This window comes from Leptonotus elevatus, chromosome 4 (genome assembly GCF_054856555.1).
Source record: "Leptonotus elevatus isolate MCC_2025b chromosome 4, RoL_Lele_1.0, whole genome shotgun sequence".
Lineage (NCBI taxonomy): Eukaryota > Metazoa > Chordata > Actinopteri > Syngnathiformes > Syngnathidae > Leptonotus > Leptonotus elevatus.
Genome location: NC_141242.1, coordinates 23,469,825 through 23,497,259, shown reverse-complemented (window position 1 = coordinate 23,497,259; position 27,435 = coordinate 23,469,825). Strand labels below are relative to the sequence as shown.

General features: G+C 39.7%; 24 non-coding genes across 24 annotated transcripts; all 24 read right to left on the bottom strand.

Annotated features, from left to right (window-relative positions):
* Positions 1 to 35: 35 nt before the first annotated feature.
* Positions 36 to 107, bottom strand: trnaq-uug (transfer RNA glutamine (anticodon UUG)). Its single transcript has one exon. It is a non-coding gene; the product is annotated as a tRNA-Gln (tRNA).
* Positions 108 to 194: 87 nt separating this feature from the next.
* Positions 195 to 266, bottom strand: trnaq-cug (transfer RNA glutamine (anticodon CUG)). The gene has a single exon. It is a non-coding gene; the product is annotated as a tRNA-Gln (tRNA).
* A 135-nt stretch (positions 267 to 401) lies between these two features.
* On the bottom strand, positions 402 to 473 carry trnaq-cug (transfer RNA glutamine (anticodon CUG)). The gene has a single exon. It is a non-coding gene; the product is annotated as a tRNA-Gln (tRNA).
* A 134-nt stretch (positions 474 to 607) lies between these two features.
* Positions 608 to 679, bottom strand: trnaq-uug (transfer RNA glutamine (anticodon UUG)). Its single transcript has one exon. It is a non-coding gene; the product is annotated as a tRNA-Gln (tRNA).
* A 1,071-nt stretch (positions 680 to 1,750) lies between these two features.
* trnaq-uug (transfer RNA glutamine (anticodon UUG)) lies at positions 1,751 to 1,822 on the bottom strand. Its single transcript has one exon. It is a non-coding gene; the product is annotated as a tRNA-Gln (tRNA).
* A 340-nt stretch (positions 1,823 to 2,162) lies between these two features.
* Positions 2,163 to 2,234, bottom strand: trnaq-uug (transfer RNA glutamine (anticodon UUG)). Its single transcript has one exon. It is a non-coding gene; the product is annotated as a tRNA-Gln (tRNA).
* A 172-nt stretch (positions 2,235 to 2,406) lies between these two features.
* trnaq-uug (transfer RNA glutamine (anticodon UUG)) lies at positions 2,407 to 2,478 on the bottom strand. Its single transcript has one exon. It is a non-coding gene; the product is annotated as a tRNA-Gln (tRNA).
* A 295-nt stretch (positions 2,479 to 2,773) lies between these two features.
* trnaq-cug (transfer RNA glutamine (anticodon CUG)) lies at positions 2,774 to 2,845 on the bottom strand. Its single transcript has one exon. It is a non-coding gene; the product is annotated as a tRNA-Gln (tRNA).
* Positions 2,846 to 3,805: 960 nt separating this feature from the next.
* trnaq-uug (transfer RNA glutamine (anticodon UUG)) lies at positions 3,806 to 3,877 on the bottom strand. The gene has a single exon. It is a non-coding gene; the product is annotated as a tRNA-Gln (tRNA).
* Positions 3,878 to 3,964: 87 nt separating this feature from the next.
* On the bottom strand, positions 3,965 to 4,036 carry trnaq-cug (transfer RNA glutamine (anticodon CUG)). The gene has a single exon. It is a non-coding gene; the product is annotated as a tRNA-Gln (tRNA).
* A 135-nt stretch (positions 4,037 to 4,171) lies between these two features.
* Positions 4,172 to 4,243, bottom strand: trnaq-cug (transfer RNA glutamine (anticodon CUG)). The gene has a single exon. It is a non-coding gene; the product is annotated as a tRNA-Gln (tRNA).
* A 294-nt stretch (positions 4,244 to 4,537) lies between these two features.
* On the bottom strand, positions 4,538 to 4,609 carry trnaq-cug (transfer RNA glutamine (anticodon CUG)). Its single transcript has one exon. It is a non-coding gene; the product is annotated as a tRNA-Gln (tRNA).
* A 134-nt stretch (positions 4,610 to 4,743) lies between these two features.
* On the bottom strand, positions 4,744 to 4,815 carry trnaq-uug (transfer RNA glutamine (anticodon UUG)). Its single transcript has one exon. It is a non-coding gene; the product is annotated as a tRNA-Gln (tRNA).
* Positions 4,816 to 4,903: 88 nt separating this feature from the next.
* On the bottom strand, positions 4,904 to 4,975 carry trnae-cuc (transfer RNA glutamic acid (anticodon CUC)). Its single transcript has one exon. It is a non-coding gene; the product is annotated as a tRNA-Glu (tRNA).
* A 1,238-nt stretch (positions 4,976 to 6,213) lies between these two features.
* On the bottom strand, positions 6,214 to 6,285 carry trnal-uag (transfer RNA leucine (anticodon UAG)). Its single transcript has one exon. It is a non-coding gene; the product is annotated as a tRNA-Leu (tRNA).
* Positions 6,286 to 6,373: 88 nt separating this feature from the next.
* Positions 6,374 to 6,445, bottom strand: trnaq-uug (transfer RNA glutamine (anticodon UUG)). Its single transcript has one exon. It is a non-coding gene; the product is annotated as a tRNA-Gln (tRNA).
* Positions 6,446 to 6,729: 284 nt separating this feature from the next.
* trnaq-cug (transfer RNA glutamine (anticodon CUG)) lies at positions 6,730 to 6,801 on the bottom strand. The gene has a single exon. It is a non-coding gene; the product is annotated as a tRNA-Gln (tRNA).
* Positions 6,802 to 6,897: 96 nt separating this feature from the next.
* Positions 6,898 to 6,969, bottom strand: trnaq-uug (transfer RNA glutamine (anticodon UUG)). The gene has a single exon. It is a non-coding gene; the product is annotated as a tRNA-Gln (tRNA).
* Positions 6,970 to 9,184: 2,215 nt separating this feature from the next.
* On the bottom strand, positions 9,185 to 9,256 carry trnaq-uug (transfer RNA glutamine (anticodon UUG)). Its single transcript has one exon. It is a non-coding gene; the product is annotated as a tRNA-Gln (tRNA).
* A 904-nt stretch (positions 9,257 to 10,160) lies between these two features.
* Positions 10,161 to 10,232, bottom strand: trnaq-cug (transfer RNA glutamine (anticodon CUG)). The gene has a single exon. It is a non-coding gene; the product is annotated as a tRNA-Gln (tRNA).
* Positions 10,233 to 11,184: 952 nt separating this feature from the next.
* Positions 11,185 to 11,256, bottom strand: trnaq-uug (transfer RNA glutamine (anticodon UUG)). The gene has a single exon. It is a non-coding gene; the product is annotated as a tRNA-Gln (tRNA).
* Positions 11,257 to 12,489: 1,233 nt separating this feature from the next.
* On the bottom strand, positions 12,490 to 12,561 carry trnaq-cug (transfer RNA glutamine (anticodon CUG)). The gene has a single exon. It is a non-coding gene; the product is annotated as a tRNA-Gln (tRNA).
* A 2,295-nt stretch (positions 12,562 to 14,856) lies between these two features.
* Positions 14,857 to 14,928, bottom strand: trnaq-uug (transfer RNA glutamine (anticodon UUG)). The gene has a single exon. It is a non-coding gene; the product is annotated as a tRNA-Gln (tRNA).
* Positions 14,929 to 15,269: 341 nt separating this feature from the next.
* On the bottom strand, positions 15,270 to 15,341 carry trnaq-uug (transfer RNA glutamine (anticodon UUG)). Its single transcript has one exon. It is a non-coding gene; the product is annotated as a tRNA-Gln (tRNA).
* Positions 15,342 to 27,435: the final 12,094 nt, after the last annotated feature.

The following is a 27,435-nucleotide window of genomic DNA, read 5'->3' as shown; positions in this document are numbered from 1 at the left end:
TAAAAATTCCTTTCCAGTAAAATGAAAAACATTTGAGGCCCCACCGAGACCTGAACTCGGATCACTGGATTCAAAGTCCAGAGTGCTAACCATTACACCATGGAACCCAGTCTTATGATGAAACAGTTTCGTAGGGCTGCATACAACATACTGAAAACGTAAAAATTACTTTCCAGTTAAGTGACAAATGTTTTAGATCCCACCGAGACTTGAACTCGGATCACTGGATTCAGAGTCCAGAGTGCTAACCATTACACCATGGAACCCTGCTATAAACTGCGTGAGGATCATACAGTTTCATAGGGCTGCAAACAACATACTGAAAACTAAAAATTCCTTCGGGCAGCATACAACGTGGTGATAACGTAAAAATTGCTTTACAGTAAAGTGACAAATATATGAGGTCCCACCGAGACTTGAACTCAGATCACTGGATTCAGAGTCCAGAGTGCTAACCATTACACCATGGAACCCTGTTATAAACTGCTTGCGGATCAGACAGTATCATAGGGCTGCATACAACATACTGAAAACTAAAAATTCCTTCGGGCTGCACACAACGTACTGAAAACTAAAAATTCCTTTCCAGTAAAATGAAAAACATTTGAGGTCCCACCGAGACTTGAACTCGGATCACTGGATTCAAAGTCCAGAGTGCTAACCATTACACCATGGAACCCAGGCTTATACATGAAACTGTTTCGTAGGGCTGCATATAACATACTGAACACGTAAAAATTGCTTTACAGCAAAGTGACAAATGTTTGAGGTCCCACCGAGACTTGAAGTCAGATCACTGGATTCAGAGTCCAGAGTTCTAACCATTACACCATGGAACCCTGGATTTTAGTCTATGAGAATCATACAGTTTTAACGGGCTGCATACAACATACTGAAAACTAAAAATTCCTTAGGGCAGCAGACAACGTGGTGATAACGTAAAAATTGCTTTAGAGTAAAGTGACAAATATATGAGGTCCCACCGAGACTTCAACTCGGATCACTGGATTCAGACTCCAGAGTGCTAACCATTACACCATGGAACCCTGGATTTTAGTCTATGATGATCATACAATTTTAACGGGCTGCATACAACATACTGAAAACTAAAAATTCCTTCGGGCTGCACACAACGTACTGAAAACTAAAAATTCCTTTCCAGTAAAATGAAAAACATCTGAGATCCCATTGAGACTTGAACTTGGATCACAGGATTCAAAGTCCAGAGTGCTAACCAATACACCATGGAAACCTGGACTATAGTCTATGAGGATCATACAATTTCATCGGGCTGCATACAACATACTGAAAAATAAGAATTCCTTCGGGCTGCATACAACGTACTGAAAACTATAAATTCCTTTCCAGTAAAATAAAAAACATTTGAGGTCCCACCGAGACTTGAACTCGGATCACTGGATTCAAAGTTCAGAGTGCTAACCATACACCATGGAACCCAGGCTTATGATGAAACCGTTTCGTAGGGCTGCATATAACATACTGAAAACGTAAAAATTACTTTCCAGTTAAGTGACAAATGTTTGAGGTCCCACCAAGACTTATACTCGGATCACTGGATTCAGAGTCCAGAGTGCTAACCATTACACTATGGAACCCTGGTACAAACTGCGTGAGGATCATACAGTTTCTTAGGGCTGCATACAACATACTGAAAACTAAAAATTCCATCGGGCTGCACACAACGTACTGAAAACTAAAAATTCCTTTCCAGTAAAATGAAAAACATTTGAGGTCCCATCGAGACTTGAACTCGGACCACGGGATTCAAAGTCCAGAGTGCTAACCATTACACTATGGAACCCTGGTATAAACTGCGTGAGGATCATACAGTTTCTTAGGGCTGCATACAACATACTGAAAACTAAAAATTCCTTCGGGCTGCACACAACGTACTGAAAACTAAAAATTCCTTTCCAGTAAAATGAAAAACATTTGAGGTCCCATCAAGACTTGAACTCGGACCACGGGATTCAAAGTCCAGAGTGCTAACCAATACACCATGGAACCCTGGACTATAATCTATGAGGATCATACAGTTTCTTCGGGCTGCATACAACATACTGAAAACTAAAAATTCCTTCGGGCTGCACACAACGTACTGAAAACTAAAAATTCCTTTCCAGTAAAATGAAAAACATTTGAGGTCCCATCGAGACTTGAACTCAGACCACGGGATTCAAAGTCCAGAGTGCTAACCATTACACCATGGAACCCTGGATTTCAGTCTATGAGGATCATACAGTTTAAACGAGCTGCAAACAGCATAATGAAAACTAAGAATTCCTTCGGGCTGCATACAACGTACTGAAAACTAAAAATTCCTTCGGGCTGCACACAACGTACTGAAAACTAAAAATTCCTTTCCAGTAAAATGAAAAACATTTGAGGTCCCACCGAGGCTTGAACTCAGATCACTAGATTCAAAGTCCAGAGTGCTAACCATTACACCATGGAACCCGGGCTTATAGATGAAACCGTTTAGTAGGGCTGCATATAACATACTGAACACGTAAAAATTAATTTACAGGAAAGTGACAAATGTTTGAGGTCCCACCGAGACCTGTACTCGGATCACTGGATTCAGAGTCCATTGTGCTAACCATTACACCATGGAACCTTGGTATAAGGTGTGTGAGGATCATACAGTTTCATAGGGCTGCATACAACATACTGAAAACTAAAAAATCCTTCGGGCAGCATACAACGTGGTGATAACGTAAAAATTGCTTTACAGTAAAGTGACAAATATATGAGGTCCCACCGAGACTTGAACTCGGATCACTGGATTCAGAGTCCAGAGTGCTAACCGTTACAACATGGAACCCTGGATTTTAGTCTATGAGGATCATACAGTTTTAACGGGCTGCATACAACATACTGAAAACAAAAAAATTCCTTCGGGCTGCACACAACGTACTGAAAACTAAAAATTCCTTTCCAGTAAAATGAAAAACATTTGAGTTCCGATCGAGACTTGAACTCGGACCACGGTATTCAAAGTCCAGAGTGCTAACCAATACACCATGGAACCCTGTATTTCAGTCTATGAGGATCATACAGTTTTAACAGGCTGCATACAACATACTGAAAACTAAAAATTCCTTCGGGCTGCAAACAACGTACTGAAAACTAAAAATTCCTTTCCAGTAAAATTAAAAACATTTGAGGTCCCACCGAGACTTGAACTCGGATCACTGGATTCAGGGTTCAGAGTGCTAACCATTAAACCATGGAACACTGGTATAAACTGCGTGAGGATCATACAGTATCATAGGGCTGCATACAACATACTGAAAACTAAAAAATCCTTAGGGCTGCAGACAACGTGCTGATAAAGTAAAAATTGCTTTAGAGTAAAGTGACAAATATATGAGGTGCCACCGAGACTTCAACTCGGATCACTGGATTCAGAGTCCAGAGTGCTAGCCATTACACCATGGAACCCTGGATTTTAGTCTATGAGGATCATACAGTTTTAACGGGCTGCATACAACATACTGAAAACTAAAAATTCCTTCGGGCTGCACACAACGGACTGAAAACTAAAAATTCCTTTCCAGTAAAATGAAAAACATTTGAGGTCCCATCAAGACTTGAACTCAGATCATGGGATTCAAAGTCCAGAGTGCTAACCAATAAACCATGGAAACCTGGATTTAAGTCTATGAGGATCATACAGTTTCATCGGGCTGCATACAACATACTGAAAAATAAGAATTCCTTCGGGCTGCATACAACGTACTGAAAACTAAAAATTCCTTTCCAGTAAAATGAAAAACATTTGAGGTCCCACCGAGACTTGAACTCGGATCACTGGATTCAAAGTCCAGAGTGCTAACCATTACACCATGGAACCCAAGCTTATGATGAAACAGTTTCGTAGGGCTGCATACAACATACTGAAAACGTAAAAAATACTTTCCAGTTAAGGGACAAATGTTTGAGGTCCCACCGAGACTTGAACTCAGATCACTGGATTCAGAGTCCAGAGTGCTAACCATTACACCATGGAACCCTGGTATAAACTGCGTGAGGATCATACACTTTCTTAGGGCTGCATACAACATACTGAAAACTAAAAATTCCTTAGGTCAGCATACAACGTGGTGATAACGTAAAAATTGCTTTACAGTAAAGTGACAAATATAGGAGGTCCCACCGAGACTTGAACTCGGATCATTGGATTCAGAGTCCAGAGTGCTAACCATTACACCATGGAACCCTGGATTTTAGTCTTTGAGGATCATACAGTTTCAACGGGCTGCATACAGTATAAAGAAAACTAAGAATTCCTTCGGGCTGCATACAATGTACTGAAAACTAAAAATTCCTTTCCAGTAAAATGAAAAACATTTGAGGTCCCACCAAGCCTTGAACTCTGATCACTGGATTCAAAGTCCAGAGTGCTAACCAGTACACCATGGAACCCAGGATTATAGATGAAACCGTTTCGTAGGGTGGCATACAATATACTGAAAACGTAAAAATTACTTTCCAGTTAAGTGACAAATGTTTTAGGTCCCACCGAGACTTGAACTCAGATCACTGGATTCAGAGTCCAGAGTGCTAACCATTACACCACGGAACCCTGTTAAAAGCTGCGTGCGGATTAGACAGTATCATAGGGCTGCATACAACATACTGAAAACTAAAAATTCCTTCGGGCTGCACACAACGTACTGAAAACTAAAAATTCCTTTCCAGTAAAATGAAAAACATTTGAGGTCCCACCGAGACTTGAACTCGGATCACTGGATTCAAAGTCCAGAGTGCTAACCATTACACCATGGAACCCAGGCTTATAGTTGAAACCGTTTCGTAGGGCTGCATATAACATACTGAACACGTAAAAATTACTTCACAGGAAAGTGACAAATGTTTGAGGTCCCACCGAGACTTGAACTCGGACCACTAGATTGAGAGTCCAGAGTGCTAACCATTACACCATGGAACCCTGGTATAAACTGCATGAGGATAAGACAGTATCATAGGGCTGCATACAACATACTGAAAACTAAAAATTCCTTCGGGCTGCACACAACGTACTGAAAACTAAAAATTCCTTTCCAGTAAAATGAAAAACATCTGAGGTCCCACTGAGACTTGAACTTGGATCACTGGATTGAAAGTCCAGAGTGCTAACCATTACACCATGGAAACCAGGCTTATAGATGAAACCGTTTCGTAGGGCTGCAAATAACATACTGAACACGTAAAATTACTTTACAGGAAAGTGACAAATATATGAGGTCCCACTGAGACTTGAACTCAGATCACTGGATTTAGAGTTCAGAGTGCTAACCATTATACCATGGAACCCTGAAATTTAATTTATGAGGATCATACAGTTTCATCGGGCTGCATACAACGTACTGAAAACAAAAAATTCCTTTCCAGTAAAATGAAAAACATTTAAGGACCTATCGAGACTTGAACTCGGATCACTGGATTCAAAGTCCAGAGTGCTAACCATTACACCATGAAACCCTGGTAAAAACTGCATGAGGATCATACAGTATCATAGGGCTGCATACAACTTACTGAAAACTAAAAATTCCTTTCCAGTAAAATGAAACACATTTGAGGTCCCAACGAGACTTGAACTTGGATCACTGGATTCAAAGTCCAGAATGCTAACCATTACACCATGGAACCCAGGCTTATGATAAAACAGTTTTGTAGGGCTGCATACAACATACTGAAAACTAAAAATTCCTTAGGGCAGCATACAACGTGGTGATAACGTAAAAATTGCTTTACAGTAAAGTGACAAATATATGAGGTCCCACCAAAACTTGAACTCAGATCACAGGATTCAGAGTCCAGAGGTCTAATCAATACACCATGGAACCCTGGATTTTAGTCTATGAGGATAATACAGTTTCAACGGGCTGCATACAACATACTGAAAAATAAGAATTCCTTCGGGCTGCATACAACATACTGAAAACTAAAAATTCCTTTCCAGTAAAATGAAAAACATTTGAGGTCCCACCGAGACTTGAACTCGGATAACTGGATTCAGAGTCCAGAGTGCTAAACATTACACCATGGAACCCTGGATTTTAGTATATGAGGATCATACAGTTTCAACGGGCTTTATACAAAATACTGAAAACTAAAAATTCTTTCGGGCTGCATGCAACGTACTGAAAACTAAAAATTATTTTCCAGTAAAATGAAAAACATTCGAGGTCCCAACGAGACTTGAACTCGGATCACTGGATTCTAAGTCCAGAGTGCTAACCATTACACCATGGAGCCCAGGATAATAATTGAAACCGTTTCGTAGGGCTGCATACAACATTCTGAAAACGTAAAAATTACTTTCCAGTAAAGTTACAAATGTTTGAAGTCCCACCGAGACTTGAACTCGGATCACTGGATTCAAAATCCAGAGTGCTAACCATTACACCATGGAGCCCATGATTATAAAGGAAACCGTTTCGTAGGGCTGCATACAACATACTGAAAACTAAAAATTCCTTCGGGCTGCACACAACGTACTGAAAACTAAAAATTACTTTCCAGTAAAATGAAAAACATCTGAGGTCCCACTGAGACTTGAACTTGGATCACTGGATTCAAAATCCAGAGTGCTAACCATTACACCATGGAACCCAGTCTTATAGATTAAACCGTTTCGTAGGGCTGCATATAACATACTGAACACGTAAAATTACTTTACAGCAAAGTGACAAATGTTTGAGGTCCCACCGAGACTTGAACTCGGATCACTGGATTCAGAGTCCAGAGTGCTAACCATTACACCATGGAACCCTGGTATAAGTTGTGTGAGGATCATACAGTTTCATAGGGTTGCATACAACGTACTGAAAACTAAAAATTCCTTTCCAGTTAAATGAAAAACATTTGAGGTCCCATCGAGACTTGAACTCGGATCACGGGATTCAAAGTCCAGAGTGCTAACCATTACACCATGGAACCCAGGCTTATAGATGAAACAGTTTCGTAGGGCTGCATACAACATACTGAAAACGTAAAAATCACTTTCCAGTTAAGTGACAAATGTTTGAGGTCCCACTGAGACTTGAACTCGGATCACTGGATTCAGAGTCTTGAGTGCTAACCATTAAACCATGGAACCCTGGTATAAACTGCGTGAGGATCAGACAGTATCATAGGGCTGCATACAACATACTGAAAACAAAAAATTCCTTCGGGCTGCACACAACGTACTGAAAACAAAAAATTCCTTTCCAGTAAAATAAAAACATTTGAGGTCCCACCAAGACTTGAACTCAGATCACTGGATTCAAAGTCTTGAGTGCTAACCATTACACCATGGAACCCTATTATAAACTGTGTGAGGATCCTACAGTTTCATAGGGCTGCATACAACATACTGAAAACTAAAAATTCCTTAGGTCAGCATACAACGTGGTGATAACGTAAAAATTGCTTTACAGTAAAGTGACAAATATATGAGGTCCCACCGAGACTTGAACTCGGATCACTGGATTCAGAGTCCAAAATTCTAACCATTACACCATGAAACCCTGTCACATACAGAATGATGATCATACAGTTTCATAGGGCTGAGTCCAGAGTGCTAAGCATTACACCATGGAAGCCTGGTATAAACTGCTTTTAGGATCATAAAGTTTCATAGGGCTGCATACGACGCACTGAAAACTAAAAATTCCTTTCCAGTAAAATGAAAAATATTTCAGGTCCCACCGAGACTTGAACTCGGATCACAGAATTCAGAGTCCAGAGTGTTAACCATTACACCATTGAAACCTGGATTTTAGTATGTGAGGATCATACAGTTTCAACGGGCTTTATACAACATACTGAAAACTAAAAATTCCTTCGGGCTGCATACAACGTACTGAAAACTAAAAATTATTTTCCAGTAAAATGAAAAACATTCGAGGTTCCAATGAGACTTGAACTCGGATCACTGGATTCAAAGTCCAGAGTGCTAACCATTACACCATGGAGCCAAGGATAATAATTGAAACCGTTTCGTAGGGCTGCATACAACATTCTGAAAACGTAAAAATTACTTTCCAGTAATGTTTCAAATGTTTGAGGTCTCACCGAGACTTGAGCTCGGATCACTGGATTCAGATTCCAGAGTGCTAACCGTTACACCATGGAACCCTGGATTTTAGTCTATGAGGATCATACAGTTTCAACGGGCTGCATACAACATACTGAAAACTAAAAATTCCTTCGGGCTGCATACAACGTACTGAAAACTAAAAATTCCTTTCCAGTAAAATGAAAAACATTTGAGGTCCCACCGAGCCTTGAACTCTGATCACTGGATTCAAAGTCCAGTGTGCTAACCAGTACACATTGAAACCAAGGCTTATAGATGAAACCGTTTCGTAGGGCGGCATACAATATACTGAAAACGTAAAAATTACTTTCCAGTTAATTGACAAATGTTTTAGGTCCCACCGATACTTGAACTCAGATCACTGGATTCAGAGTCCAGAGTGCAAACCATTACACCATTGAACCCTGGTATAAACTGCTTGAGGATCATACAGTTTCATAGGGCTGCATACAACATACTGAAAACTAAAAATTCCTTCGGGCTGCATACAACGTAGTGAAAACTAAAAATTCCTTTCCACTAAAATGAAAAACATTTTAAGTCCCACCGAGACTTGAACTAAGATCACTGGATTCAAAGCCCAGAGTGCTAACCATTACACCATGGAACCCAGTCTTATAGATTAAACAGTTTCGTAGGGCTGCATACAACATACTGAAAACGTAAAAATCACTTTCCAGTTAAGTGACAAATGTTTGAGGTCCCACTGAGACTTGAACTCGGATCACTGGATTCAGAGTCTTGAGTGCTAACCATTAAACCATGGAACCCTGGTATAAACTGCGTGAGGATCAGACAGTATCATAGGGCTGCATACAACATACTGAAAACAAAAAATTCCTTCGGGCTGCACACAACGTACTGAAAACAAAAAATTCCTTTCCAGTAAAATAAAAACATTTGAGGTCCCACCGAGACTTGAACTCGGATCACTGGATTCAAAGTCTTGAGTTCTAACCATTACACCATGGAACCCTGAAATTTAATCTATGAGGATCATACAGTTTCATCGGGCTGCATACAACGTACTGAAAACAAAAAATTCCTTTCCAGTAAAATGAAAAACATTTGAGGACCCATCGAGACTTGAACTCGGATCACTGGATTCAAAGTCCAGAGTGCTAACCATTACACCATGAAACCCTGGTAAGAACTGTGTGAGGATCATACAGTGTCATAGGGCTGCATACAATTTACTGAAAACTAAAAATTCCATAGGGCAGCATACAACGTGGTGATAACGTAAAAATTGATTTACAGTAAAGTGACAAATATATGAGGTCCCACCAAAACTTGAACTCCGATCAAGGGATTCAGAGTCCAGAGTGCGAACCATTACACCATGGAACCCTGGATTTTAGTATATGAGGATCATACAGTTTCAACGGGCTGCATACATCATACTGAAAACTAAAAATTCCTTCGGGCTGCATACAACGTACTGAAAACTAAAAATTCCTTTCCAGTAAAATGAAAAACATTTGAGGTCCCAACGAAACTTGAACTCAGATCACTGGATTCAAAGTCCAGAATGCTAACCATTACACCATGTAACCCAGGCTTATGATAAAACAGTTTCGTAGGGCTGCATACAACATACTGAAAACTAAAAATTCCTTAGGGCAGCATACAACGTTGTGATAACGTAAAAATTGCTTTACAGTAAAGTGACAAATATATGAGGTCCCACCAAAACTTGACCTCGGATCACAGGATTCAGAGTCCAGAGGTCTAACCAATACACCATGGAACCCTGGATTTTAGTCTATGAGGATCATACAGTTTCAACGGGCTGCATACAACATACTGAAAAATAAGAATTCCTTCGGGCTGCATACAACGTACTGAAAACTAAAAATTCCTTTCCAGTAAAATGAAAAACATTTGAGGTCCGACTGAGACTTGAATTCAGATCACCGGATTCAAATTCCAGAGTGCTAACCATTACACCATGGAACCCAGGATTATAGATGAAACCGTTTCGTAGGGCTGCATATAACATACTGAACACGTAAAAATTACTTTCCAGGAAAGTGACAAAGGTTTGAGGTCCCACCGAGACTTGAATTCGGATCACTGGATTCAGAGTCCAGAGTGCTAACCATTACACCATGGAACCCTGGAATAACTTGTGTGAGAATCATACAGTTTCATAGGGCTGCATACAACATACTGAAAACTAAAAATTCCTTCGGGCAGCATACAACGTGGTGATAACGTAAAAATTGCTTTACAGTAAAGTGACAAATATATGAGGTCCCACGGAGACTTGAACTTTGATCACTGGATTCAAAGTCCAGAGTGCTAACCTTTACACCATGGAACCCTGGATTTTAGTCTATGAGGATCATACAGTTTCAACGGGCTGCATACAACATACTGAAAAATAAGAATTCCTTCGGGCTGCATACAACGTACTGAAAACTAAAAATTCCTTTCCAGTAAAATGAAAAACATTTGACGTCCCACCGAGACTTGAACTCGGATCACTGGATTCACAGTTCAGAGTGCTAACCATTAAACCATGGAAAACTGGTATAAAATGTGTGAGGATCATACAGTATCATAGGGCTGCATAAAACATACTGAAAACTAAAAATTCCTTCGGGCTGCATACAACGTTCTGAAAACTAAAAATTCCTTTCCACTAAAATGAAAAACATTTGAGGTCCCACCAAGACTTGAACTCAGATCACTGGATTCAAAGCCAAGAGTGCTAACCATTACAACATGGAACCCAGTCTTATAGATGAAACAGTTTCGTAGGGCTGCATACAACATACTGAAAATGTAAAAATTACTTTCCAGTTAAGTGACAAATGTTTGAGGTCCCACCAAGACTAGAACTCGGATCACTGAATTCAGAGTCCAGAGTGCGAACCATTACACCATGGAACCCTGGATTTTAGTATATGAGGATCATACAGTTTCAACGGGCTGCATACAACATACTAAAAAATAAAAATTCCTTCGGGCTGCATACAACGTACTGAAAAATAAAAAATTCCTTCGGGCTGCATACAACGTACTGAAAACTAAAAATTCCTTTCCACTAAAATGAAAAACATTTGAGGTCCCACTGAGACTTGAACTCAGATCACTGGATTCAAAGCCCAGAGTGCTAACCATTGCACGATGGAACCCAGTCTTATAGATGAAACAGTTTCGTAGGGCTGCATACAACATATTGAAAACGTAAAAAATACTTTCCAGTTAAGTGACAAATCTTTGAGGTCCCACCGAGACTTGAACTCGGATCACTGGATTCAGAGTACAGAGTGCTAACCATTACACCATGGAACACTGGTATAAACTGCATGAGGATCATACAGTATCATAAGGCTGCATACAACTTACTGAAAACTAAAAATTCCTTAGGGCAGCATACAACGTGGTGATAACGTAAAAATTGATTTACAGTAAATTGACAAATATATGAGGTCCCACCAAAACTTGAACTCCGATCACGGGATTCAGAGTCCAGAGTGCTAACCAATACACCATGGAACCCTGGATTTTAGTCTATGAGGATCATACAGTTTCAACGGGCTGCATACAACATACTGAAAACTAAAAATTCCTTCGGGCTGCATACAACGTACTGAAAACTAAAAATTCCTTTCCAGTAAAATGAAAAACATTTGAGGTCCCAACGAGACTTGAACTCGGATCACTGGATTTAAAGCCCAGATTGCTAACCATTACACCATGGAACCCATGCTTATGTTGAAACAGTTTCGTAGGGCTGCATAGAACTTACTGAAAGCGTAAAAATTACTTTCCAGTTAAGTGACAAATGTTTGAGGACCCACCGAGACTTGAACTTGGATTACTGGATTCAGAGTCCAGAGTGCTAACCATTACACAATGGAACCCTGGTATAAACAGCGTGAGGATCATACAGTTTCTTAGGGCTGCTTACAAAATACTGAAAACTAAAAATTCCTTAGGGCAGCATACAACGTGGTGATAACGTAAAAATTGCTTTACAGTAAAGTGACAAACATATGAGGTCCCTTCTAGACTTGAACTCAAATCACTGGATTCAGAGTCCAGAATGGTAACCATTACACCATGGAACCCTGGATTTTAGTCTATGAGGATCATACAGTTTCAACGGGCTGCATACAACATACTGAAAACTAAAAATTCCTTCGGGCTGCACACAACGTACAGAAAACTAAAAATTCCTTTCCAGTAAAATGAAAAACATTTGAGGTCCCACCGAGACTTGAACTCGGATCACTGGATTCAAAGTTTAGAGTGCTAACCAGTACACCATGGAACCCAGGCTTATAGATGAAACCATTTCGTAGGGCGGCATACAATATACTGAAAACGTAAAAATTACTTTCCAGTTAAGTGACAAATGTTTTAGGTCCCACCGAGACTTGAACTCGGATCACTGGATTCAGAGTCCAGAGTGCTAACCATTACACCATTGAACCCTGGTATAAACTGCTTTAGGATCATACAATTTCATAGGGCTGCATACAACATACTGAAAACTAAAAATTCCTTCGGGCTGCATACAACGTACTGAAAACTAAAAATTCCTTTCCACTAAAATGAAAAACATTTTAAGTCCCACCGAAACATGAACTCAGATCACTGGATTCAAAATGCAGAGTGCTAACCATTACACCATGGAACCCAGGCTTATGATGAAACAATTTCGTAGGGCTGCATAGAACATACTGATAACTAAAAATTCCTTAGGGCAGCATACAACGTGGTGATAACGTAAAAATTGCTTTACAGTAAAGTGACAAACATATGAGGTCCCTTCTAGACTTGAACTCAGATCACTGGATTCAAAGCCCAGAGTGCTAACCATTACACCATGGAACCCAGTCTTATAGATGAAACAGTTTCGTAGGGCTTTATACAACATACTGAAAACGTAAAAATTACTTTCCAGTTAAGTGACAAATGTTTGAGGTACCACCGAGACTTGAACTCGGATCACTGGATTCAGAGTCCAGAGTGCTAACCATTACACCATGGAAACCTGGTATAAACTGTGTGAGGATCATACAGTATCATAAGGCTGCATACAACTTACTGAAAACTAAAAATTCCTTAGGGCAGCATACAACGTGGTGATAACGTAAAAATTGATTTACAGTAAATTGACAAATATATGAGGTCCCACCAAAACTTGAACTCGGATCACGGGATTCAGAGTCCAGAGTGCTAACCAATACACCATGGAACCATGGATTTTAGTCTATGAGGATCATACAGTTTCAACGGGCTGCATACAACATACTGAAAAATAAGAATTCCTTCGGGCTGCATACAACGTACTGAAAACTAAAATTTCCTTTCCAGTAAAAGGAAAAACATTTGAGTTCCCACCGAGACTTGAACTCGGATCACTGGATTCAGAGTCCAGAGTGCGAACCATTACACCATGGAACACTGGATTTTAGTATATGACTTGAACTCGGATCACTGGATTCAGAGTCCAGAGTGCTAACCATTACACCATTGAACCCTTGCATAAACTGTATGAGTATCATACAGTATCATAGGGCTGCATATAACATACTAAAAAATAAAAAATCCTGAAAGCTACATACAACATACTGAAAACGTAAAAATTACTTTCCAGTAAAGTGACAAAAATAAGAGGTCCCACCAAGACTTGAACTCGAATCACTACAAAAAGAGTCCAGAGTGCTAACCATTACACCATGGAAGCCTGGTATAAACTGCATGAGGATCATACAGTTTCATAGGGCTGCATACGATGCACTGAAAACTAAAAATTCCTTTCACGTAAAATGACAAAAATTTAAAGTCCCACCGAGACTTAAACTGGGATCAATGGATTCAAAGTCTAGAATGCTAACCATTACACCATGGAACCCTGGCTCATAGTTAAAACAGTTACATAGGAATGCATACAACGTACTGAAAACGTAAATTTAACTTTCAAGTATATTGCCAAATATTTGAGGTCCCAGCGAGACTTGAACACAGATCACTGGATTCAGAGTCCAAAATGCTAACCATTACACCATGAAACCCTGTCATATACAGAATGATGATCATACAGTTTCATAGGGCTGAGTCCAGAGTGCTAAACATTACACCATGGAAGCCTGGTATAAACTGCTTTTAGGATCATAAAGTTTCATAGGGCTGCATACGACGCACTGAAAACTAAAAATTCCTTTCCAGTAAAATGACAAACATTTAAGGTCCCACCGAGACTTAAACTGGGATCAATGTATTCAAAGTCTAGAATTCTAACCATTACAGCATGGAACCCTGGCTTATAGAAAAAAAAACTTACATAGGACTGCATACAACGTACTGAAAACGTAAAATTAACTTTCAAGTAAATTGACAAATATTTCACGTCCCAGCTAGACTTGAACACAGATCACTGGATTCAGAGTCCAACATGCTAACCATTACACCATGAAACCCTGGAATATATAGCATGAGGATCATACAGTTTCATAGGGCTGCATACAACATACTGAAAACTAAAAATTCGTTAGGGCAGCATACAACAATGTGATAACGTAAAACTTACTTTCCAGTAAAGTGACAAATATATGAGGTCCCACTGAGACTTGAACTCAGATCACTGGATTCAGAGTTCAGAGTGCTAACCATTATACCATGGAACCCTGAAATTTAATCTATGAGGATCATACAGTTTAATCGGGCTGCATATAACGTACTGAAAACAAAAAATTCCTTTCCAGTAAAATGAAAAACATTTGAGGTCCCACCGAGACTTGAACTCGGATCACTGGATTCAAAGTCCAGAGTGCTAACCATTACACCATGAAACCCTGGTATAAACTACATGGGGATCATACAGTATCATAGGGCTGCATACAACTTACTGAAAACGAAAAATTCCATAGGGCAGCATACAACGTGGTGATAACGTAAAAATTGATTTACAGTAAATTGACAAATATATGAGGTCCCACCAAAACTTGAACTCAGATCACGGGATTCAGAGTCCAGAGTGCTAACCAATACACCATGGAACCATGGATTTTAGTCTATGAGGATCATACAGTTTCAACGGGCTGCATACAACATACTGAAAACTAAAAATTCCTTCGGGCTGCATACAACGTACTGAAAACTAAAAATTCCTTTCCAGTAAAATGAAAAACATTTGAGATCCCAACGAGACTTGAACTCAGATCACTGGATTCAAAGTCCAGAGTGCTAACCATTACACCATGGAACCTTGGAATTTAATTTATGAGGATCATACAGTTTCTTCGGGCTGCATACAACATACTGAAAAATAAGAATTCCTTCGGGCTGCATACAACGTACTGAAAACCCTACAACGTTGTGACAACGTAAAAATGACTTTCGAGTAAAGTGACACATATTTGAGGACCCACCGAGACTTGAACTCGAATCACTGCATTCGGAGTACAGAGTGCTAACCATTACTTAATGGAAGCCTGGTATATACTTTGTGAGGATCATACAGTTTCATAGGGCTGCATACGACGCACTGAAAACTAAAAATTCCTTTCCAGTAAAATGACAAACATTTAAGTTCCCACCGAGACTTAAACTGGGATCATTGGATTCAAAGTCTAGAATGCTGACCATTACATTACGGAACCATGGCTTATAGATCAAACAGTTTCATAGGACTGCATACAACGTACTGAAAACGTAAAATTGACTTTCAAGTAAAATGAAAAACATTTGAGGTCCCACTGAGACTTGAACTCGGATCACTAGATTCAAAGTCCAGAGTGCTAACCATTACACCATGTAAACCTGGGCTTTATTTTATAAGGATCATACAGTTTCAACGGGCTGCATACAACATACTTAAAAAACTAAAAATTCCTTCGGGCTGTACACAATGTACTGAAAACTAAAAATTCCTATCCAATAAAATGAAAAACAATTGAAGTCCCACGAGACTTGAACTCAGATCACTGGATTCAAAGTCCAGAGTGCTAACCATTACACCATGGAACCCAGCCTTAAAAATGAAACCGTTTCGTAGGGCTGCATACAACATACTGAAAACGTAAAAACAACATCCCAGTAAAGTGACAAATGTTTGAGGTCCCACTGAGACTTCAACTCAGATCACTGGATTCAGAGTCCAGAGTGCTAACCATTAAACCATGGAACCCTAGCATTTAGAAGCAGAGGGACATGGGCCTACGATTTAATTTGCCTGCACACTGAATTTTGCTTCTGTTCCAGGTAAGTGTTAAAGTAAAAGTACCACTGATTGTTACACCCAGATAGGTGGGGCGAAATTCATTCTCCACATTTGACCCATCACATGAGTGAGCAGTGAGCAGCAGCAGGAGGCGCGCTCGAGAATCATTTGGTAATCTAACCTCCCAATTCCAACCGGTAATGCTAAGTGTCAAACAGGGAGGTAAATGGCTCCCATTTTTATTGTCTTTGGTATGAACTAACCAGGGACTGAACCCACGACCTCCTAGTATCAGGGCGGACACTCTACCACTCAGCCACTGATTTCACCAACACCCGCTTGTGGATCGTGAGGCTAGAGGACATATAGTAACAGGACTGCGGGGCCTTTGGAAGTTCGTAAAAGACTGCAGGGTAATAAGGTTTGACAAGATGGTGCCAGCTCAAATCTCAAAATAAACAAGGTCCCATCAAGACTTGAACTCATATCACTGGATTCAGAAGGCTAACCATTCTACAATGGAACCCTAGCATTTAGAAGCAAAGGGACACAGGCCTACGATTTAATTTGCCTGCACTTGACTGAATTTTGCGTCTGCACCAGGTAAAAGACGAAACATTTGACGTCCCATTAAAGATTGAAGTCATATCACTGGAGTGAGAGTGATTACCATTACACCATGGAAGCCAGGTAGATACTGTAGGAAAAACATGGAGTTTCCTAGGGATGAACACAAGGTATTTAGGGTTGGCAACATGCTGCCAGATAAGTCTCAAAATACGCAAGGTTCCACCGAGACGTGAACTCGGTTGACTGGATTCAGAGTTCAAAGTGTGGACATGTGGTTTCCTCGGGGGGCACACAAGGTAATCAGGTTTATCCAGAAAAATACACAATGCGTGAACCACTACTAAGTAATCAAGCATCACCTGTGACTTCAGCATATCTCAAGAGACTTCGGTTTTGTTTTTTCATTTATGATTAAAAGAAATCCTACACAAATACACAAACTAGAGTAGATTCTGCTGTCATATAGTTAAACCAAGGTGAGAAGTGAGTCTTCACAATCTCACAGCCTCTGAGAATACACTAATTATTCCCAAATCGGAACAGTGGGCTGTCTCATTAGTCCACTGAGGTGGTAGCTGGACTCTCTTATTTTCTGATATGCACTCATCACCCATTTCCCTCATTATTACACATTGGTCCTTTCACTCCCACCCGGTCACATGCATGAGTGCATGTATTTACGGACTACAGGTTACAGGACGTAAGCTACTCCATCAAAATATCTTAGTAGTGTTAGAATTATTAACATTGTTTTTCTGTTACAGAATATATTCTTCAAAGTGTTTTTGATTTTAGTTAGATAAATACAACTGTGGTAGAATGTGGTCTGTTTTCCCCCTAAGGAAGTGAGGTGTCGGAATCCACAAGGCAGATATGCGGGAATCTCTGGTGCAAAGCTCTACAGAGTTCAATAGTTTATCTAGGAAGCCAATTGTTTACCTCACATCTGTTAAGGACTGAAAGAACTCAATGGGAGATGGCCTGATTGTATTCCACTCTGCTGACAGGACAAGATCAAAGGGGGGGCTGTGCTCTGTGTGGAGTTTTATGGGGGGCCTGGTGCAGGGAGGTGGTGTGGCCAAGGTGTTTGCCCACATCCTGGAGGAAGAGATAAGAGAGGGTGTGTAGACTTGTTGTGACAGGAAATATCACATGTTGAGAAGAGACCAAATGGTACTTTCTTTGTCAACAAAGGGGGAGGGAACGATTTCGGTATATATGCATGCATGAACTTTGAGAAGAACACATTTGTGGGTGAGCTGCGATGATTGAGCAGTAGCTCCAAGTGGCTTTCAGAATCTGAAATAAAGCTGGCAAACTTGTTCACAGATTTCAACTTTGAATTTATTTGAACACGCGGAAATCAAAGAATTGATTTCCAACAATTGGTGACGCCCGACGCTGAAAGGAGGTAAGAGGATTTCGAGCTGCAGTGATTGATGAACGAATGGAACTTCTAGGCGCCTAAATAATTAATTACAGTAAGTGGAGACGTTGATCCACGTAGAGAAGTTCTGTCTGTTTGAGATCGTTGCAACTTGTTTTCGTCTTATAAATTGTGTAAATTTGTACATGAGATCTGTTTGAACAAGTTGTAGTTTGATGTCGTTCTAAAAATTTCTGCGACATTGAACTATAAACACGTACGTGAGGTGGTGCATTTTTGTACAGCAAAATGCAGGCCTGGATTGCGCATGTTTTGACAGGAAGAAGCAGCGTTTTATTAATTTGTTTGTTTTGTTTTTGCGCTGTGAAGGATTCGATGGACTATGATAGTTATTTTTTGAATATAAGGATAAAGAGGTTACGGGGTTTCGTGGATATTTGAAGATCCATTGGTAAATCTGAAGATCATAGTAGACGCGCCTGCCCTTGGCAGTTTGGTTGGTTCAGGATTGTTCTTTCAGGTAGTACATGTCGCCTGTATAAGACGTCCATTTTCACGTAATAAGTTATTTTAAAAGTGCGCGCGCTGTTGAAATTGAACAGTTGGGGGAGTCAGGTCGATTGCAACGGAAATTGGGTTTTAAACGCTGTATTTGCGATCGCTAGATTACGTGTGATTTTGTTTTCGTTTTGCGCTGAACGAGCGCCTTGCATGACATATGCAGTAAAAGAGAGACAGTTTTGACACTGCGGAATTGGATCACGTGATTCATTGTGTATTCGTTGTCTGTGTACGTTGTATGTTGTGCGTTCTGTGTGTTTTGTGAGCTTCTGTGTTGCTCGTTGTACGGTTGTTTAAACGTTGTCGAATAAATTTACCCTATTTGAACTATCATATTGTAAAGTGAGACGTCACTGCATTGATAAATATTAATACTACTTGCGTAAGATAAGAAACCGAAAGTAAAAATAGCCTATAAACAAAATGGAGGCGATTTCGACCCGGATACAGAATGGTTTGTCCTGAATGCGCTTCCGGTTTAGAGTCGGGACTTGTGAGTCGCCGTGCGGAAAGAAAAAAAAACGTCGATATACAATGAACAAACAAACTATGGATCGATTGTATAAAAAGCTTTCGCTGGACAAAATGGTATGTCAGACTTTTGTATTTTCTTTGTTGGTAATGAAAAAGGCTGAATTTGATGCTAAAAATGACTCCAGCTTTTCTGGAGCAGTTTACGGGTGGTTTGTTTGAAGTTAACCCGTTTACTGAAATCACCGTATGGAACTGCGGTTTAAATGCTATAAGATTTGTGGACAACGAATTGATAGAATAACACCGTTTATTATTATAATGACTAAAGAGTGTGTGCGTATGCATTTGAGTGAGGGGTAGAGAAGTACGACGAAATTGTAGACATGTGGATCAAATGATGAGGAATGCTAGAATGTTGGCGATGGGCAGTTCGGTTAAAATTGCTAGAGGAGCGTTGGTAAAAGCGGGTGCTAAGGATGTGGCTAATTGTGATGCTAACATTGTTGCACCTCTGGCAAGCAGCGGGCCACTCGTAGCTGTTTTGTCTGATGTTGTTAACCCGTTTACAGGCTCACCGTACAAGCCTGCGGCTCAGATGCTGCAGGATTTGCAGGCACCGATGTTGACGGTAAATAGCGGTAATCTTGATGTGGATTGGCATAGTGGTAATGATAAAAATTCTGGACCGCTTCGGTCTACGTTACAGGCCGCGGCTGACGGCTTGGCAGCTGGCGTAACCGCCTCTGTGACACGATTGGAGACTCTCTTGAACGAAATTTTGGAAATGAGGGAGAGTCCGAAAGTGAAATTGGACAAAGCATGTGCTTTTAAATTGGACCTAGCTTCTAAAAAAAGGTGGGGGCTATTTTTGGGGTTTGTAAGTGAGAAATGTGCATACGGTGATTTTGTTTGTTTTTCATCAATATTTTTAACTAAGTTTGGTGTTGTTTTTGTGTGAGATGAGACTGTTGTGATAGTGGCGTTTGTTTTATGAAAAGGAATGTGGTAAAATGGGTTTTGCGATGTTGAGGGGTGCTAAATGAAGAAATTTTCTCTCCTCCTCTGTATGGAAAAGGAGGGGGTTTGAGTGTGAGTGGGGGATTAGTCATGTGTCCTCGTATTGTGAGTTTTTCTCTTTCATAGGTAAGAGAAGGATGATAAAACAAAATAAGTAACAGTTTTTTAAGGCTGTTGCTAAGTTCTTGTAGAAAAATATTAATTTAGTGTTTTTATTTTTTAGTGACTGCCTTTGACAGTCTTTTATGCTATACTGTTTTTGATAAAGACGAGCCAGGTTAACTTTTTCTTTTTGGGCAATTGCAACAAAAGGAATAATGATGAAATGATAGCATTTTGTATTGAGCTATGTTGAGTTAAAATAATTATCCCTATATCTGTACAGCTGTGGCTGGATTTAGGATAGTTGAATGAGAAGTTATAAATGTTTTTGTAGTCAACATAATGATTATGATGTTTAATATTTGTTTTTTTTTTGAGTGTGTCATTTCAGAAACTGATGTTTGAGTTCCAAGGCAGATGAGGGTTTGATGGCCTTCACTGATTACAAACTGCGAACGGGATGTGCCCCAGCTGCTGATACGTTGTATGGCTAGTAGCTATTTGAAGGGGTATTGAAAAAAAAAAAATGAATAAAGAGGCTGTGTTTTTTTTTTTTTTTACGAAATATTTTTGAGAAAGCAGGAAGTGAACTGTCTTGCTATAATCCCACATCCTCAATCTGGCATTTTTAATGCATTGCATCAACGAGTGTGCATTTTTTGATCAGGTGAGCTCTCAGAAAGACTGTGTGTTATCGAGTCCGCCATTGCGGACAGCAATTTCCAACGTTTGGATGTACGTGACAAAGAGTCAAAGAGCTTTGCGCCGCAGCACAGTCATTCTCCTCCCGTGCCGACAGACAATCATAATGCTCAAATTCCTCGATGCCCAGTGACTGTGTATACGCCTCATTAAAGTGACTTCTTCCCTATGGCTGTTTTGCATCCAGAGGAAATCTAAATGCCTGCTCTGAACATTGCTGCCACAGCAGCCGCCATGCTGGCCAGGGTTGAACATTGACAACAGCTGCCGTCCTGCCTTTTGCTGGGGGACTGGACTGAGAAAGTTGGTGGTCGGAATGAGATGTGATCCTTGTTCAGTAAAATGCTGCACGGAGTATGCGGGGCATTTTTGATGTGTTGAGTGGGGAGCTGTGATCTATAGCAAGATATTTCAGGAAATTGAAAACGACATGTGTAAATTTGAAATGAGGGATTGAGAAAATTTATTTCAATCTAGGGCCTACTAAATGTCTGCCTATTTTCTTGGGATAATCAGTTTCTGAATTGGTACAATGGGAATTTAACTAATACGATACGATATACTTTTGTTTTCCCTGTGGGGAAATTTTTTCTGGGCTCCGTCCAGCTGCAGTTAAAGTTAAATACGAAGTGCAGCATTAAGTAGAAGTCTTCCCAGAAGTCTTCACAATAGTATATGTTATAAATATGTATTATCTAAGTATATGTTCTATAGACATAATATTGAAACTTACATCTTATCATACTGAGATATTGCTATTCAACAAATGACTGATAATTTGAGGATTCATTTTCGATTATTATTTTTTTCTCACAGCACTGTGATTTATAAATCCCAGAGATATTTTTTGTGCTGTGTTTTTACGAGCCCCACTAATCTGTAGAAGAGGTGGGGTTGATTAGTAGTTTCTGAATCATTTTTAGTTTGCTTAAATCTAGTAGTATTGTTTTTCATGTCTCCAAAGTTTTCACATTTAGTGTTTTAGTTTTTATCTGATTGTGCTAATTATTTGCAGTGTCCTGCGGCTATCTCGGTTGCCTCACAATCTGATTTTGAGAGTTGTGAATTTTACGACGTATTTTGCGGGGGCTGTGGTCTGGCAGTCCTTCTTTATGAGCTAACGGGGTTTTTTGATGTGTCTTCCTTTGAAGTGCAATGCGTGTTTGTAAAGATCTGTAGATCTTTGCCAAAATGAGGGAGGAATGAACAGAAGGACAGTTCATGTTTAAGATATTAACCAATGTAGATGAATTAGAAAATTCAATACAAAATTAAAAAGTTGTGGGTTAGAGAATGAAAAACAAACTTAAAAACAAAATTACAAAGGTTGTGGGGTATCGCCTACACTCCATTTGACAGGGTGAGTTTGAAAGTGATAATCCACAGTTTGAATATGAAGAAATCTACCAGAGGAAATCGATCGCAAAGTAAGTCTGAAGCAAGCAAGGACAATAATGCATATTCGCCGAATGAAGGTAATTATATTATATTATATCTTTTATCTCAGTATCACATGTGAAAAATGTAATGTTTGGAGCCCAGTGTTTGCAAAAGAGTATAGATAATATGAATATATGTGAGTTTTTCCCAGCATGCCAGGATTCGGCCGATCATGGGATTCTGGGAAGAGAATATATGATATGAAAGGCAAAGTTATGCAAATTTAGAATAAATTTAGTCGTGGTAAAAAAATTACCTATTATTGAACAAAACCTATTTGAAAAATAAATATTTACAAGCTCTGTCTTATATTAATGAATGAGCGAATGTCATTCACCTCAATCAAAGGCTGGGCTCTATTTCAATGTCACAAAAATAGATCTTTTCCTGTTCCAACAGTGCAGGACCTACAGATCTTAATCAAATAACATTTACTAATCCCAACTAACAAAAACTATCAGGGTTTTTCCTCCAAATAAAATTTATGTGAGTTTATGAGAGACTAAATGAAAATGTTCTGCACTCTGGAGAACGGCCCCAGGGGGTGACGGAGAGGAAATCTTGTGCAGTTCGCTGCACAGAAAGGAGGATGGAGACGACATTCCACATCTGGTCTACAAGGCTGCCGGAGACGTGCCAGGCTCAGCTATCTTATCAACTGATGATCATCAATCTCATCACCTCCAACTGGGAAAACAACGTCAGCTGATGTCCCGATGTCCAATTCCGGAGCTGTCGTTTGAGGACATCATTCAATCTTATTGAACGAAGATCAAGATCAAGTGCCTTTTCTTGGGCAATCATTGCATGAACAGTCACATTTTGGGCAGAATAATCCCAGGTGGCAAATCGAAGAATTTGGGTAGTCTACCCCAAATTCTTTAAAGAAGAGACGAACTATTGCGACACTCTTTTCATTCAAAAAAGACCTTCAACGAGCTTCATCACAAGATGGCTGAGAGAAGAGAAAACCTCTACAAAAGCTGTGACATCACGACACTTCTTTCAATGTTAATCTGATTTGGTATTTTCCTTTAAAAACAATGTCTTAAGGTGTTGAACTATAGAATAGTTCAAATGAGGGAATGTTAGAATTATTAACATTGTTTTTCTGTTTCAGAATATATTCTTCAAAGTGTTTTTGATTTTAGTTAGATAAATACAACTGTGGTAGAATGTGGTCTGTTTTCCCCCTAAGGAAGTGAGGTGTCGGAATCCACAAGGCAGATATGCGGGAATCTCTGGTGCAAAGCTCTACAGAGTTCAATAGTTTATCTAGGAAGCCAATTGTTTACCTCACATCTGTTAAGGACTGAAAGAACTCAATGGGAGATGGCCTGATTGTATTCCACTCTGCTGACAGGACAAGATCAAAGGGGGGGCTGTGCTCTGTGTGGAGTTTTATGGGGGGCCTGGTGCAGGGAGGTGGTGTGGCCAAGGTGTTTGCCCACAGTAGCTCCAAGTGGCTTTCAGAATCTGAAATAAAGCTGGCAAACTTGTTCACAGATTTCAACTTTGAATTTATTTGAACACGCGGAAATCAAAGAATTGATTTTCAACAGTAGCAATAAACCATTTTAATATGTCATCTATTTAGGTTTATTCCCGAACCTTTACAGTACCATAGTAGTATTTGTTGTTGTTATAAAGGCCTCATTAAAAACCCTTAACTACCCACATGCCTCAAGATGACTGAGCCATCTCTACTGCTTGGCTGAGTTGTTATGCTACAAAAAAAATCCACTAGAGGTCCTTGTGTCTTTAAATAGCATGCGTCTCCATCCCCACTCCAACCAGGAAAGTCAGAAACACAAAACTCATTCCAGACATGCGGACTGTTTTTTGTCAAATCTGGAAAAATGGGAATATTGTTTTTAATATTCTAGTGGCAGAGACCTTATTAAACATAATTATATTACTTGATTGCACAAGAATAACATTTAATGTCTAATATTTTTAATGCAGTCAACGTATACAGTATACGTAATTGTTGCTTGAAGTAGGTATGGATGGTATGGAAGGGGATTCAAGTTGTTAATAAAAAATTCATTAGAATACCTTTTGAAATTACATCAATATGAATTTAATTATGAGGATATGTTGGGTAATAAGGAATTTACAAGAGAGTTTTTTAATTAGCTGTTTGTGATCTTCCCCATCTTGATTGACACCATATAATAACCCAATAATTCCCACATTTTAGGATGTTCATTGACCACAATTAGACATACTGTAATATGACATTTGAAGATATATTTAATTACCTACAAACGTGAGAGTGTGTACAGATGACTGACTTTAATTGAGTCACTGTACGCTCACGAACAAGAATAGGTCAGTTTATTTTGCAGTCAACAGAATGCAGTGAAATTTTAAACAATTTATATTCACATATTAAAGAATAAGTCAGCTTATCTTTAAAAGTGTCACATGAATGTCTCATGTGGGCCCTGTGCCTAGAAATGGATGGTTTGGCCATTAATGTAAAAAATAAAAATAATAATAATAAACTCAAGTGTCAACCTATGATTTCGCTGAAAAATACACCAGCTTGCACATGCCTGTGAAATTATAATTACCCAGTCAAACTCGCCTTCTCGCAGTCACGCCAAGTGTAGCGCTGGATTTGCCTTAGTCATGAAAGCAGAGCGCGCAGTCTCTCAGATGGCCTGGGAATCTTTCAGGATTACCGAGAAGAATTGGATGAAGTGGCTTGGGAGACAAACGACTGGGCTTTTCTGCTGAAGTTGCTGCCCCTGCGGTCTGACCACAGATAAATGGAAGAAAGTGGATTGACGGATGGGTGGGTGCACAATCAAATGAAACTCAAAGAGGTGATAAATGTACCTGTCCAGCAGGAATGTTGCTAATTCCGTTTCGCTCCTTAATCCTCTCAGATGCCTGAGATCCTTTTGGTCTGCTTCTGTATAGCTAGTCTTATGCCCAGTTGTTGGCAAATGTGGGACTGGCTTTATTTGTTTTTTTTGTGTGGTTTTTTTGTGACGGGGGGGGGGGCACAGTTTCAGCCAAAAATCCTGAAGCCCAAGAAAAAAAGTCAGCGTGAGGCTTCAGGAGGTGTAACTGCTATGTCACCTATTCCATCACACCATCTGTCTCTGATTGGTTGTTTCTCCTCGTATGCCCTGCCATCCTAAAATTCTAATTGTTATGAGGAGCCAGAGAGGGATGTTGTTGTTTTTTTAGCATTATGTACATTTTTAAGTTGTATTAATAACAAGTGTTTTATTTGAAAATTGCAAACTCCTCATTGCAGCCATTTATTAGAGATCAATATTGTCACTCAGGGTTAAAGAAATGCAAATAAATATTTTTCCACTGCCTTTTTCTCTGTGTTGTCATTAAAGGCTTAACAAGCATCAGTGACTCTCGTAACATCAACATTTTTGTAAACCAATTAAATCCACTGAGTTGTAACCATGCCCAGCAATCACAAACTAGCTCATACACATTTGAATCACAACAACAACCATGGAGGGCGTCTGAGGATTAAACCTGGCAAACTCAACTCTGGGGCAAGCATAATTTTGCAGCATGAATGTTAGTTACACTTCATTAAGACTGTTGCCTGATAACCCTGGTGGACTAATTGAGGAAGTGATTGGCTAAACCTATGCCTGCCCATCAGTCTGGCCAATCTGCAATATATTGCTTTTCATTCTCATTAACGGGCAAATAGATCAGTTGAAGCAAGAAAAGCGTGTTGGGAATAGAGTGGAAAGGCAATGGAAAAAGAAGGAACAAAATGAGAATGTGCACGATAGAAGAAATGATGATGGGAGAAATTATTGGTGAATGGTAGAAAGAAAAAGCAACAGGAAAAGGTCATCCTGGGGGTCTTGATAATAAGATTAAGCAACGAAATGCTTCAGCAGCAATTTTTCAGCATGGAAATGGAGCTCTCCCCACATGACCAAGCTTAATCTGTTTTTAATTGGATAAAACTTAAACTCAGCAAGAAATCAACTTAAAGAGCCATGACATTGAAATCCCATCTGACAGTGAAGTGAACTGACGTTGAAGATGCAGAAAATTCAATTCATCGTTTCCACCGACAGTATCTACCCTACTCTACTCTACTCGGCTCTACACCAAAAAGCAGTGTGTCTCCACTGCCACAGCCACCACCCCCGCGGGAGCCCTCCTCACCTTGCCAGTGATGTCATGCTAAAGCGACTGCAGCTAGCGTGCACTGCACACACAGGCAAAAACAATGGAGAGCGCAAACAATGGTTTGTGCCTGTTTATTTTCAGCCTGAAGACATCGAATGAATATTGCAGCAACCAGAAGACTGCATTCAATATTGTTAAAAAGGTTTGCACCTCCTCAAAAGTCCAAGCATTAATCTGTTTGGAAGTCATTGTTGTGCTCTCTTCATCGTTATTGGCAGCTGTTTTCCCGGGGTGGTGGTTTGCGCAGCTGCACATTGATGACATGTCTCAAACCAATCATTGGCCTTCAAAATAATTACGTCACGTTTTGGAACTGGACTACTTTTTTTAGAACTGTAAAGGAGCAGGTATCACAAAAAACAAGTTGAATAGAGTAGGGTAGAGCTGGGTAGATTTGCTGGTGGAAACCAGGCTTAATGTAGAAACATTTTGTATAGTAACTAATCGTGCAGCGCAAACACAGTGTAAGGATGGACTTCTGAGCACATTGAGAAAATGTATTTTACCTGTCAGAAAAATATAGTACATTAAGCTCCATGAATTGGGTTGTTGTTAATATGGGCTCAAAATAAAAATATGTACATGCAATAGTGACACAGTAATACTTAAAGAGACACAATGCATAGTGCACAATGACAAATTTCAGTGTCAGGGTAAATCCCAATGTGAAATGTAAAATTCATGGTAGTAACTGTG